This window comes from Scleropages formosus, chromosome 7, assembly GCF_900964775.1.
Source record: "Scleropages formosus chromosome 7, fSclFor1.1, whole genome shotgun sequence".
In the NCBI taxonomy this organism is placed as follows: Eukaryota; Metazoa; Chordata; class Actinopteri; order Osteoglossiformes; family Osteoglossidae; genus Scleropages; species Scleropages formosus.
The window spans coordinates 4,922,173-4,936,547 of NC_041812.1; positions in this window are offsets into that span (position 1 = coordinate 4,922,173).

A 14,375-nucleotide genomic window follows, 5' to 3' on the forward strand; every position below is an offset into this window, starting at 1 on the left:
CAGGATGTAGGTCATGTTAAGGTCATCTGGTCTAGACCAGCCCAAACGAGACTATCTATTATTATTTTTATTTTCCAGTTCTGCCCACTCCAAAGCAGATGCTCTGTGGTTTGTTGTATTCTTTTACAAACAGAAACATAAATGGTTGCTTAGGTATGTGTTTTTGTGCAGACTAGGAGGACATGTGGAGTGATGTTTACCTAAGTTGGCTTGGATGAAAGGGGGCGTCAGCGCACGCCGTTTGGCCTCGAGGCACGAAAAACGGGAGTGATGTCACACATTTTCTGAACGACCCAACGCATTGTCCTTGCGGTTACCTCTCCGTGCTCCCAGATTGGGTCACAAACATGGTGCGGTTCAGCTGCCAATGGGGGTTTGTCTCTTCCCGGATACGAGGGGAGCTTATGCGGCTGACAATTGAATACGCGAGAACCCGCCCTTGCGTGAAGGGGTCAATTGCGTGTCGCTGCCTCGGGTTCGACCAAGCTGTGGCTGATCTGCAGACAGAAGTTGTCTCCAGTCTTAGATGTGGAAATATTAGGTTTTCACATTAGAACATGTTATTCCTCATTTCATCAGCAGCAATTTAGCAAAGGAGAGCTCTGCATACATCCACTTTTCTGCTTTTCTCTTCGGTACTCTTTTGAAACGTTCGCTCTGGCTCACTACGTACAGTCAAGCTAGAGAGGCGCGTTCGTTTTGGGAGAGAAGACGTCGAAATCCCAGAACGTGTCTGATACAGTGTTTGGCCTGTTTACATTATAAAAGCTCCAGTGTGATATTTTAGACATCTAAGTGACCTTCCTTGTACTGAGAGAAAACTCAACTGAGGTTAAATGATGATCACATGCCGACCACCCTCATAGTCTGGTAGACAATCACGGTTTTCATGTTTCACGGCTTTCTCTGTTAATTTGTACATAGAAATGTACTCATTTGGTTTTGTATTAAAAAAAAAAAATTAATTGCTCCTGACTTTAAGTCACGTGTATAATTTTCAATAAAGACATGAAAAAGTTTCACTCTGTATACTGAGACGTCTTTCATTTTCGCTTTCATAACTTCTTGCATGAGTGTTAATTCCTTATAATCAAAAGAAATTAGCTTCAGCACCGACGCCTTATCCAAACACATCTAAATCTGTCTCGGTAGAATTTCCTGTCATTTTATTGACGTAAGCTTTTAGAATGTGTCCTTATCTGAAACCAAAATTTTCACTTAAGTATAACTTTAGTTATTTTTTCCAAACACACAAATTTTGAGCACTTTCCAACATGGAAAGAAGAATTTACAGCTGGGCTGTTTCTTCCTCTTAAAATGGTTTATTATCACTAGTATGCAGTTAAAAAAAAAATAGTTAAAGCAGCAATTGGCTTCTCTATGGTTTCAGTAAACAAATTTTAGTTTATAGCAGTAGTTTAATAGTAGTTTATTTTCATAAGTATGCAGTTACAGCAATTACTGCAAACAATAAACATCTCGTCAAAAAAACTTCACAACTAACAAGACCATGTCATTCAGCTTGCCTCCATATTAAGTTTTACATCTGTAAAAACTTACTATTCCTTTTTCCTTTTTAATGTAAAAGTACAATTTATGCATTACATTAAGAGGGATTCCCTCTTAATGTAATGCTTAAATTGTACTTTTGCTGAGATGTACATCGCTTTGGACAAAAGCATCTGCTAAATGAATAAATGTAAATGTAAATGTTATAGATATATCTCTTTCATAGGGGACAGCTAGTAATGTAGTGGTTAGGATATCCAAAGGTATCCCGAAGGTCGCAGGTTTGACTCTTACTTCGGGCTGAAGTACCCTCGAGCAAGGTACTTATCCTAAATTGCTCCAGTAAAAATTACTCAGCTCTATAAACGGGTAAATAATTGTAAGCAGTTGAACACTAAGTCGATTTGGAGAAAAGCGTCAGCTAAACAAATAAAAGTGAATGTTGTAAATCTGTATCTAAAGTGGTCATAACTACAGCCACCTTGTGTGTTATACAACAATAATTTACCAAATTTTACTATAGCTGTGTTTTATGTATTTAGTTTTGAAGCAGAAGGTTATGTTAAGGGTGGAATAAATCACTTTGAGTTGTGCAAGTGTTAGAATATAATGCACTCCAGGGTGGTAATGGCCAGGGCGCCTCGCACGGCCACCCCATTGCGAATTACATTCCAACAAATGCCGAGGCCACCGTGGGTTTCTCCTTTTGTACCAGCTCAAATTATGAGCACCAGGCAGCTCATATCAGCTTTAGAAAATTCATTTATTGATTTGATTCCTCCAATGCAAGAAATAACACCCCCCTGTCAGACACCTCTTTACCAACCAAAAGGATTGTTATTTTCAAGATTTCTCACTCTGGGATCTTGAGACTTTAGAGCGACATAAAGACAAGACCCCCGCGGGATGGCAGGAGAAAAAAGTTCACGTTTTTCTTCAGTCCAAATTGCACTGGAACGACAGAATGACCTGACAGAACTCCGAAAAAAAGCATTGTGGCAAATTAGACGTATGACTGCCCATATTATCCAAACTGCTGTCACACCTGGGGGGATAAAATAGTTCTGTGATGCAACTGAACCAGTAACTTATGTCAGAATTATTAATATTTCATGCAACTGCCATGAATCACTAATTTGCAGAGTCAGCTTCTCCATATGTATCACATGCAGGAAGCCTCAGTTTCCCAGCTACGCCTTTATCATGCTCACAGCCTTGATTTTTTTTTTTTGTCTTTTTTATCTTTCAGGTCATTATGCATTATTTTTGCATATAAAATTTTGGCCTAATAAAAGTAATATAATTTGGGCAATTGCTCGCACATAACTTTCTTACAGTTTCTCATGCAAAAAATTACTTAAAATTATGAGTAATGGCAACCGTTTTTTCTTTCTTTATAGCTATTTCTAGTTTAGTACATAAGAGATGAATAAATAAATGGAGGGGGCATGGTGGTGCAGCGGGCTTGACCGGGTCTTGCTTTCCTGCAGGTCCGGGGTTTGAGTCTCGCTTGGGGTGCCTTGAGATGGACTGGCGTCCCCTCCAGCCCTGCACCCTGTGTTGCCGGGTTAGGCTCCGGCTCGCCGCGACCGTGCTTGGGACAAGCGGCTTCAGCAAGTGTGTGTCTCTGTGTGTGTGTAAATAAATGGAATAACAAAATAAGAGATTTTTTTAAATACATTTTTAAACTGTCAATATATTTTAAAGTAGTTTTTCCTGTTAATTAAAACCATTTTATTTACACTTGGAAGAACTGGTGGAACTTTGGCCAAATACAGTATAACACTCTCAGTGGGTGAACCTTGGCTCTTTTATCCATGAAACTGTCTTAATAAAAGTATAAAGAATATTAATATATTACTAATAGTAATAATAATAGTAATATTTCAGATAACCCAAATCAGCGCAGGTGTGAGACTGCGGAATGCTTATATTCCGATTCAAAAATAAAAATAATTTGTAACTGCCAGCTAGCTACGAATACGCTACAGACACAAAAGAGATTTTGTGCACAGATCGGATGACCTTGTCTGTAATGGTAAAATATAACAGATGATATAATAATAACAGTCAGCAATCAGTCCTCAAAGAGAAAATTTAAAAATGGCAAAACTGTACTGAAGTAGTCCTATTGGCAGACCAGTAAATACACAAAACATTGTATATATAGAATTTTATCAAGCCACACCTGAACACATGCTCTCTTTTGACCCCATCCCCATATTTTTTTTTTTTCATATTTCTGTAAAAAATACACACACACACACTTTCAGAACCGCTTGTCCCTTACGGGGTCACGGGGAACCGGAGCCTAACCCGGCAACACAGGGCGTAAGGCCGGAGGGGGAGGGGACACACCCAGGACGGGACGCCAGTCCGCCGCAAGGCACCCCAAGCGGGATTCGAACCCCAGACCCACTGGAGAGTAGGACTGTGGTCCAACCCACTGCGCCACCGCACCCCCCCTTCTGTAAAAAATAGGGGCCGAAAATAATCAAGGGAAACCACTTACAAATGTAAATGGTAAAATGCTGCAGGATACAATTGAATGTAGTATTTTCAGCTTACAACATCTGTAGCTCTGGACAGGTCATAGTCACAGCTGGAGTCAAGTTTGACATTTACCACAAGTGTAATTAAGTGACTGAGTCGAATGTATTGCTTTTCAATCAGAAATGACTAACCTGGAATAGATTTGGAAGTGACTCAATCTTCTGTAAATGGCTGGTTGTTTCTGCTCTTTCATCTAAAAAGTAAAATTGTTCTTAGAACTTCCAAGAGACTTTATTAAAACCATTTTAAAGGAAACTGAAAATTACACTTTTTAAATTTAATTGTCCTGTATCAGAAAGCAATTTGCCTAATAGTTACAAGGCCCTGAAGCATATTCATAACAAGCCTGTGTATAATTCCACTGAATACATTTACTTTTAATGTTAATTTTCTTTGATCACCATAAATCATGACAAATAGTTGTCACTGCCCTGCTCGTATTTGTTATTAATATTGAATCTATATTTGTTATTTAGCAATGACACGACTCAACGCTAATGACCTCTGACCTCAGTTCTCAGTATAGATAGTTTGACGCGACCATGTGTTTCGTTGTGGTGGGTTTGTAACTGGATTCTGCTGAGAAATTCTATCTTAAATCATTCCGGGTCCCCCAGTAGCACATCCTGGGAACCTGAGCGGTACCTGCTTGTTGCCGGATGCCGGCGATGACGGACCGGCTGCTCATTCAAACTACAACACTTCTTTTTTGTGACACAGCCTGACCTGCAACATGCGAAGAGAGCTATTATTTGGGCAGGAGAGTATCAAACATCATGGAGTCAAGAGGTTGCAGCAGTTTGTTACTAGGGGAAAAAGTGTGAAAAAAAGGAGTGATTTGGCTGTAAATTTACAACATACTGGTATTCAAACATCCAAGTAAAAATATTCCCAGATAGAGGATGACTTTTCAGGCACTGAGTCCACAATGGCAGGTACACACACACACACACATTTTCAGAACCGCTTGTCCCATACGGGGTCACGGGGAACCGGAGCCTACCCGGTAACACAGGGCGTAAGGCCAGAGGGGGAGGGAACACACCCAGGACGGGACGCCAGTCCGTCGCAAGGCACCCCAAGCGGGACTCAAACCCCAGACCCACCGGAAAGCAGGACCGTGGTCCAACCCACTGCGCCACCGCACCCCTCAATGGCAGGTATTGAAAATGAAAGCATTCATTTTCGAAATTTGTGCTCATTTCTGTCATGGACTTTTTCAGAGCTCGATCTTTACACTTGAGATATCCCAGCTTACATTACAGCCACTTCCTTCAAAAAATACAGCCCAGAAGTTCACTTAAAAAGTTCTCTTTGTTTGTTACGGCCAGCAATTAAATGTCAGTCCTCTTCTCTCTCTAATTATTTACTTTAGCCAATAGTTAAAAGTCAGTCTGCATGACAGCATTTTTTTCCCCCCACAACTATTGATTTTCTTGTTGAATTAAATATGGAGTATTCATACATTTAACAAAATAGCTCTAAGAAAAATCCAATAATTGCCATAGTAGCCTCTGTAAAACTCATTAAAATAACTGCAATTATGATGCGAGCGGCTTCTCTATGGTTTCAAGGTAAAGAGGATTGGAAAGAGATGACCACAAATGGATTTTAAAAACTAGCTTTTGGGCAGCCTCAAAAAAACAAAAAAAAAAAAAAAACGAAAAAACATTGCACTAAGACAGCATACTCAGTTTCGAATTACTGATGTTACACACAACAAAGTTGGGTACCTGTTGTCAGTAGTTACGGGCAGGACTAGCTAAGAATTCTTGGATCCCCAAAAGAATATCGCTCCCACCCACTTTAAATAAAACAAATTTGTTTCTACTGCAATTTTTCTGGGCTCTTTCTTAGTGTGGGCTGCAATAGTACAATGGTCACCACCATTCACCCGACTCCAGACATCCCTTCTTATCAATTTTCAAAGATAACAATTGTTTATGTTTTCTTTGTTTATTTTGAATTGCAGCATTCTTGTTTTTTTCTTCTGCTTCTTGGAGAGGAAAAATAACCTGTTTCTGTTTTCCGAGCCGATAAATGTCTGTAAATACAGAACGGCGCGTGGGACAGTTTTTATTCAACTCACTCCGCACTTCCAAGGTGTTTATTGGTTGTTTACGACGTTCCTCAGTGTCGGTGATTCTTAACACAATGATTAACACTACACATGTTTATGGGACAAATCATTCAACAATTAGCATCAAATAGGAATCTGCAGACAATGTGTTTACTTTCAGACATTTTAAAGAAATTTTAATTCCCTTTTTAAGAAGTTAAAGAAAAGGTTAAAATGATTAGTCCTACAAAGTATTTCTTGTTTATTTTAGCTATATCCGAGTTATGTTCATAAGACGAGCAGCCAGTGTTCTTTCTTTTTTTTTTTTTTTTTAAAGTTAAAGGCCATCTCTCTTGAAAATGTATTTAATGTCATTGCGAGGTCAGCACTAGTTATGTATTTCTAGAGCTACCATTGCATGTTTGTGGGCTTAGTGGAAAATGTCCTCAAAAATGGTCCCACAAGATTATGAGAAGACGCACACAGACAAGGACACACACTCAGACACACACCATACAGAGAGTCAAGCTTCCCCCACAATATCTAGTGAGAATCTCCCCAGAGTTCCTCACACTCTTAAAGACCTGTATTGATCTGAGAGGCCCAGTGTCCAGGCGAGGTCTGCTGGGGCTCTTTCTCTGCCTCACTACCGATTCGCTTTATGAGATATGGGACCAGACTAAAACTTGGTCCCATACTGACTTACCCAGTGCTCAGATCGATTAATAAATAGGCGAGTTAATAAATAAAAAAAATAAAAAAAAATAAATATACGTTACAAAACAAAATAAGCGATGGCATTCAAACATTGGAACAAATATTCTACTTTGAGTCACTGGTCTCTGCAGGCAGGCTATAAAACGTTGAGACAATAACTGGAAAAGAAAGTTTCACAGGGCAGCACATTATACTGTGTATGAGGGGGGAATATTTAAAATTCAAGAAAGGTTCGAGTCTGGGTTAAGTTGGATGCTTGCTTACCCCTCCTCTATATAATTGCTATTGTGTGTGATTTTTTTTTCAATATATTTTTATGAGAAATTTCACTACACAGCTCTCCATTACAGCGTGGGAGGGGGCACAAGGGGAAGAGCAGCCGCCTTTATTGTTCCAGTGTGTCACGAATGCTCATGGATCCGCCGTCTTTGGGAAATGACAGGTTATACAGAAAGAGAAGCACTTTATTCCCTCAAGGGCACGAGCTTTTGCGAGAACTCCGGGAAGATGGAGCCCGGGGGCTGAATAATGGGAAACAGAGGAGGAGACGGCTCTTTTGCAGGGTCGCTCCTGTTATTCTATAATCTTTATTCAAACCTTTAAATGCCCCAACCCGCTCGCCACGGCATCACAGTCAGTCATTTTCCATGGCTGTGAGCGAACCAATTTCGGCAGCAGTGCCACTGTTGAGTGCCACTAAACACACACATGCACGCGCGCACACTCACACACACACACACACACACACAGAGTGCACTTTACACAAACAACTAATATGAAGTTGGACTATATCTTTCCTTTCTCCTCAGTAAAATGTTTTGAAAAATATAAAACCCTCTCGCGCCCTTTACTATGTGTGCGTTGGATTATTTACATTTATTCATTTAGCTGATGCTTTTCTCCAAAGTGACTTGCAATATTGAGCTACTTACAATTATTTGCCAGCCATACAGCTGGGTAAGTACCATGGTGAAGGGTACCGCAGTAGTAGGTCCAATTCAAATCAACAACTTTTGGATTTTTTTTTGAAGGCAGCTGCGCTACCCATTACGCTACCATACATCTCATAAGCTAAATCCAAAGTGTCAATTTCATGGTATGATTGAGAAATTATTAGGGCAAGCTGATGTACTTTTCATAGCAATCTGCTTTTTTTTAAAAAACAAGTGAAATATTACACATTAAAATAAGGTCTTAATCTCATTTAATTAGCATATTTCAGGAAGCAGTAATGTGGTACACAATGAAATTTCATGCTGAGCTCTTAATGGCAGGCTAAGATGCTGCGTAACGTCTCACCGAACACATCCCACTCTTTCCCCACGTTTTGCCGGACCCCGCTCCAGGCTCACCTTTGTGCAGAGTGACAGGTGCACCATCCAATTAGAACACCTGTGACTGCGGGCTGCAAGGAAACGAGGCGGCACCCCGGCGCTCGGGGCTGACAGGTTGCATCTCGGGGCCAGACCGACCCATCAACGAGCACCATCCCTCACCTCACCCCAAACTTGCTGCTCAATGAACACATTTCACTTTTCACATATTATTTTTTATACAAATACAAATCCTCAACTGTTGCATGAAAAAAGTCGGGTTTTGCTGGCTATTTCCCCAACCCTATTTCTTTTTTTGGTATGCCACTCAAGTATGCATTATGAGCCCATATAATTTTCTCTGCTAGATGAAACATAATATTTTACATTTGGTGTAGCAGTGGAGACGAGGGGTGTTCGGAATGCTGTAAATAATAATAACTCATTCATCTGCAACTAAGGCAAACAGAATATGAATTAGCCATTATGGCAAACAAGTAACCAGACGAAACATGCCCAGCATGGAAATATCGAGAGTTAGCATCAAAACTTGAAAAGCAGATCTTTTCATCAGCACCTATAAAGCTGCTTACAGAAGTCATTATCTATTAAATGTGACCATGGGCTCACATTTACGTTAAATTTATTCATTTAGCAGACGCTTTTCTATAAACGACGTACATCTCACTGGCGTCTCGTAGTGAACTGATCAGGACATTAGTACAATAGTAATTCTTCTTCAAAGTGAGGTTGATAGAAAATTGTGACAGCAGACCCCATGTGCATAAACAATAAACCTCATATATATGGAAATGTATTTATTTATTGGCAGGTACCAGCAGAGTGGGATTTGCGTGCAAACTGTCCTTAACTGTTCTACGTTGAAGACTTCCAAAGCCTTGAAAAAAGGTATTTTCTAAGCGTGTGTGCATGTGAGAGAGAAGGAAACCCAGATCTGCATTGTTCGCAAGGTGAAGAGAAATCACATCCCCGACCCCCAAGAGTCTAGTGTTAATATGAAAACAATTGAGCGCCGAGGACCACATAGGTAGTGCTGCCTATCAAGAGCGTAGAAAGCGGTTCCAGGAAGATGGCCCCAGGGGAAGCGCTCGGAGCAATCAGGGACAGGCGCCTATCAGGAACTCAATCTCTTCCTCCACAGATTAGGCTTGGTCGCCCCGGGGGTGCTGACCGCAGGAGGCAGCGGACGACGATTCGGGCGATTCTTATCGTAGCCCCAAATCACTGGCAAATTGCCATTCAGCGGGAGGATGGTTTTGAAAGGGGAAGTCGACCAGACTCTCCCCTTGAACCCAATAAATTGCTTCAATCATGTGAAACCTGGCCGAGGCAGAGAGTTTAAAGGCATGTTGATGGCTAGCTGATGAAAATGAGAAGTATCCATGTAGTATGAAGTATTCGCTATAGCCGTAGCAGCAATAAATAACAGTAACGAGAAGTATCGCCTGATTTTGCACCTCATGAGCCTTTCACGTCAGCAAAAGCAAGGAGGCCTGTGATGTGCCTGCAGTGTTCAGGCAAGTTTAGATATGCACTTGTAGCACTTGAGTGTCTCAAACATCAGCGGAGAGCTTAAAGTGGTGAAAAAAAGATTTATAGTTTAATATCATTTGCTTTCTAGCCCACACTTCATTAGAACATCATTCCCAAAATTGAGAAAAGGCTTGAATCCTTTAGCGTTCTCACTGTGAGAGCGAGCATATAAACGCCCTACATTACTTTACCAAAATCAGCTGTAATAGCGGGTCCATTCCCATATAATAAAGTTCAGCCTAACACATAGCTTGAGTGGACTGTGGTGAAATAAGCAGTACACAAATAAACTGCATCATCTAATACCAGCCTCTGCATGAGAATATATTTGCTTGATAGAAAAAGCAGTTTTATATTGAAAGGAAGCTGGGATGAATCGCCAAACCCAGAGTCTACACATCATTTAACTTTACAGCAATATGGTATGCTGTAATATGACATCTGCGGTGTTACGCTCGCTGAAAGCAATATTCAGTCCGAAAGTCATGACTGAAAAAAAGCTTAATTTGATGTTACTGAGAACTGCAAATAAAGCATAATGAAAACATGTTTTTGAAGGATAGAAAAAAAAAGGTTGTTAGGGATTCTTGAGCAATTAATATTTCAGGCGCTCTGTATCGGACAAGAACTATGGGGACATAACTGCCTGACTGAGTCAGGGGGGAGTCATGTTCCCATCATCGATATGTACACATCCAAGGACAATACCTAAAAGATGCAGTTCCCTCTATTTCAAACAAGAGCTCCGGTATCTCAGTTCATATTATAGTGATTTAAATGTGAATTTCATGACAACTGCCCTTGAGGAACTATTCAGGGTGTCTTTTTTAAATATTTTAGGGCTAGGTCTATTACCCACTTGTTGTAAAATGTACCAACGTCCACTTCCCGTTCCTGCAGAGTTGTCTTTTTGTTGTTTTTGAAAATGATGGGTTCTAAGAGTACATGTCAGAGTCCCATTCTACCATTCCGTAAATGTGGAGTAAAGTCAACCCTATAATTTTTCAGGAAGTGAGAGCACTATGTGTTTTTTCCTTCTCAAGGAGGATTTCTTTTTTTTCTTTTTTTTTTTTGGTATAATACATAATTGTTTGTCTCGCAACTGGTTATTACAAAGAGTGAAATCAGGGGAAAAAAAAAAAATCACTTCCTCTCATCAAAGGGTTTCTTTCATTGTTTCATGACCCTGAAGATCATCTATCCTTTATGGTCTTCAGGAAGATGGATTTCAGCATAGGTACATGGGTGACGCTGAGGTCACAGAGGCTCATGACACTGCTTCTGTGCACATTCACGCTTAATGTACAGAACTTAAGGACAGCGGATTATGCAACTCAGTGTCTCAAACTATTTCTTATCCATTCACTTCAGTATGCATTTATGTAAGATAATATACAATGTTAGAACTGTATATCTAGATATAATGCTTTACCCACTTATACAGTCAGCAGGTAATTTTTACTGGATCAACTCAATGTAAGGACTGTGGTAAAGGTATTATAGCAGGAGCAGAGATTTGCACCGAGATCCTTAGATTGCAAGACCACAGCTCCAACCACAACAGCACCAGCTGCCCTTATATATAATCTTTAAAAAAAATAAAACCTCAGTAACTCTTTCCAGAGACTTTCAGTGGACCTTATTTAGAAACGATCCTCTAGTTTTCATGGCAAAAGAAAACCTGGATATATTCTAAAAGCGGATAAAAAGTACCAATGTATAAAGGTTATTTTAGAAAACAATGACTGTTTGCATAGTAAAGCATTCATCCAACAAAGTGACAAGTCAGGCAAAGCTGTTATATTATGTTGCTTATGCTATAATATATTATGTTACTTTTCTTTACTATTTTTGTACAGCAAGAGCCATGAGTACTAAATAGATTTTTGTTCTGTATGATCCGGACTCAGTCTGTTATGGCACTTCCACATTAAGCAGCCAGCTGAATGTTCAAGCCTAACCCATAATTTTTAAGAGAAAACAAGAATATAATCTCCAGAAGGAAAGGCTGGAGATGAACTGTCGACTTTCTATTGCAAATTTAGGAAAGCTAATAAATCTAAGAATGATTCAAATAATATAGTTTAGACCTGCTTCTTACAAATAATGCAAATAAAGCTTTAACTGTCATGACACACACATCTTCATATTTTGTATTGTTTACAGTAATTATATGTTATTAAATCACTGAAATATTTGTTCCTATGAATATGATAGAGAAAGGGATGATCATGGACCATATAAATGAGTACAGGTTAATATCCTTTAACCTTCAGCTGTGTTTTAAATCACCGTTTTTCAAATTTTAATCTGTTTCCTTTGTCCCACAGGACTATGTGTGATGTGTACAATATGTAATGATCACAACAGAATTCAGGACAATGCAGACGTGTGTCCTTCTACTCAAAGGGTTCTTTGATGGATGGTGTTGATATGTCAGAAACAGATATTTTCCTCAATCTTATTAACCATCTGAGCCAAGCCATATTGTGGAAGCATTGTCTGTGGAGCCAATTCCATTTCAATGAATTGGTTTTGTCATTATAATTTTTAAGCCTATTTAAAAAACCCACAGTATAGAATTTTAATGGACAAAATAAGATGGAATTCAGAGGTATAATTGCAGAGCCCCTCCTGGGATCTGAAGTCTCAACCTTAAGATGGTGTTGCAAATTTAAAGGAAAAACAATCAAACAAACAGGTAAGTAAATGGTGTAAGCCTATATAGCATTAATCAGAAACTCTCATGCAACTATTTGCATGGAATTCAGTACACAACAGATAATATTATTTGACTTTTTACCCTTTATTATTATCCTGAATTCAAGAAACCCTGTTCCATTCCCATTAAAATTCGAATTGAACACCTAAAAAAGACAGACGCCAATTTAATGCAAATCTCCCTTGGTTAATAATTAAAAAAGCTGCCTTTTCCTCTTTCCTCAGTGTTTTAAATGTGGCTCTTCAGCAGTTCTGTCAATATCATGCTAATAGGTTTTATATCACTGTAATGCTAAACTGCTTACTGGGACTGAAAGGGATGAAAATTTGATATTTCACTGCCTGGATAGAGACCATGTATATTTGATATGAAATAGAGGATATTTAAGGAGAATGACAACAGCTAGGCTGATTTCTGCTAGCTATTGCAATGGATGCAATAAATATATTTCTGACAAATTTCCAGAAAGAGTCCGTTTCAACCTGTTTTCATATTTTGATATGAGGAAACGAAAAAAATACACACACAATACATGCGCTTTAGTCTATACAAATGTACACACTTTATTCAACAGTTCAGCAATACAAACCTAAGACAGAATAACAATTTTCAATCCAGTTGATTTTTTTTTTTCCCCAAAATAGATTCAGAAACCTCACTTGGCAGTGCATAGTGAGCAAATGAACATACTGTAGATGGAAGCAGAATTCATATTGATATTCACATTGACTATAGGATGAAGTTTTTGTTGTATTCTGAACCATAGCATCAGCAGGATATGTGGAAGTCCCAGCATGATGAAGCACTTAATGCAAATACAGTTGTGGAAACAAATTGACCCCACGCTACGGATCACCGTGCCAATCACTCACTGCGATATGGCAACAGAAACTCATTGAGGCCTTTTGATGGATGAAATGGCAGGGGACCTCACCGGTGGTATGGTAAAGCTCCGGTCTTTAATCAACCCCAAGAGCCATGTCTTTAAAAAATCAACAGAGGAGTTAGTCTGCATAATGTCTATATACGAACTCACATATGCATGGCCTTTGATAAACCTGAAGTGGAAGTGGATATTAAAAGCAAGTGGAGAATAGCAGAAATTGAATGGAAGTTTGTGAACAGAATCGGGACAGAGTTGAAGCACTGGTGCAAGTACTCGGAGAGCCGTTATCACTTTTTGACCTCCGGAATTAGTAGATCATCTGATCGTCAGGCACCGATCGAGACAGAGACTGCATATTGCTAAACCTGATAATGTTCTGCAACATTTGGACAATACGATTTAGTGCGTACACCCTTCGGCATATATTTGACACAAAGCTCAGAAAATAGTACTCGATGGGACAGCAATCAAAATTCTTGCTGCAAGAGGGCTGCTTGGAAGAGACCTCATGCATCACATCTGAAGAATGTTTTGCAGGACCCATGTCCACCATTCAGCTAGCTGTTGTATCGTTCAGCTACAAAATAAAAAAGGGCTATGCAAAAAGCAAGGAACTGCATTTCATTTTTTGCATGTCACACTCGCCAGGTAGGCAGTAGCCTGAAGGCCAGGAAACTACAACAAGAGTGGCTTTGCACATACTCAACTGAGCACTTTACCTTTTCTTTTCCTCCTGCACTTTACAATTCAGTGAAGAACAAAAGGCAGGCAGTCTTCATGATTGTGCCTCCAGGAATGACCTATTAGAATGATTCCTTTATTAGCACTTTGAAGGGGAATGAATATTGATTCGGGTGCACTGTGTCCGCCTTTTTTTTTTATCTCCCATCGTATTTCTGTCTCACTTGAAAAGAATTATTAAGCTGTGCCAATCATCGCTCCATTGTATCTTAGAGCGGAGGCGGAATCGGACACTCGCCACCATGTCGCCGACTCTGTAGTGCACCGTAAATAATAATCTTCGTCAGAGCTCAGCGGTCATGATTATCGCTGCGGAGGCAC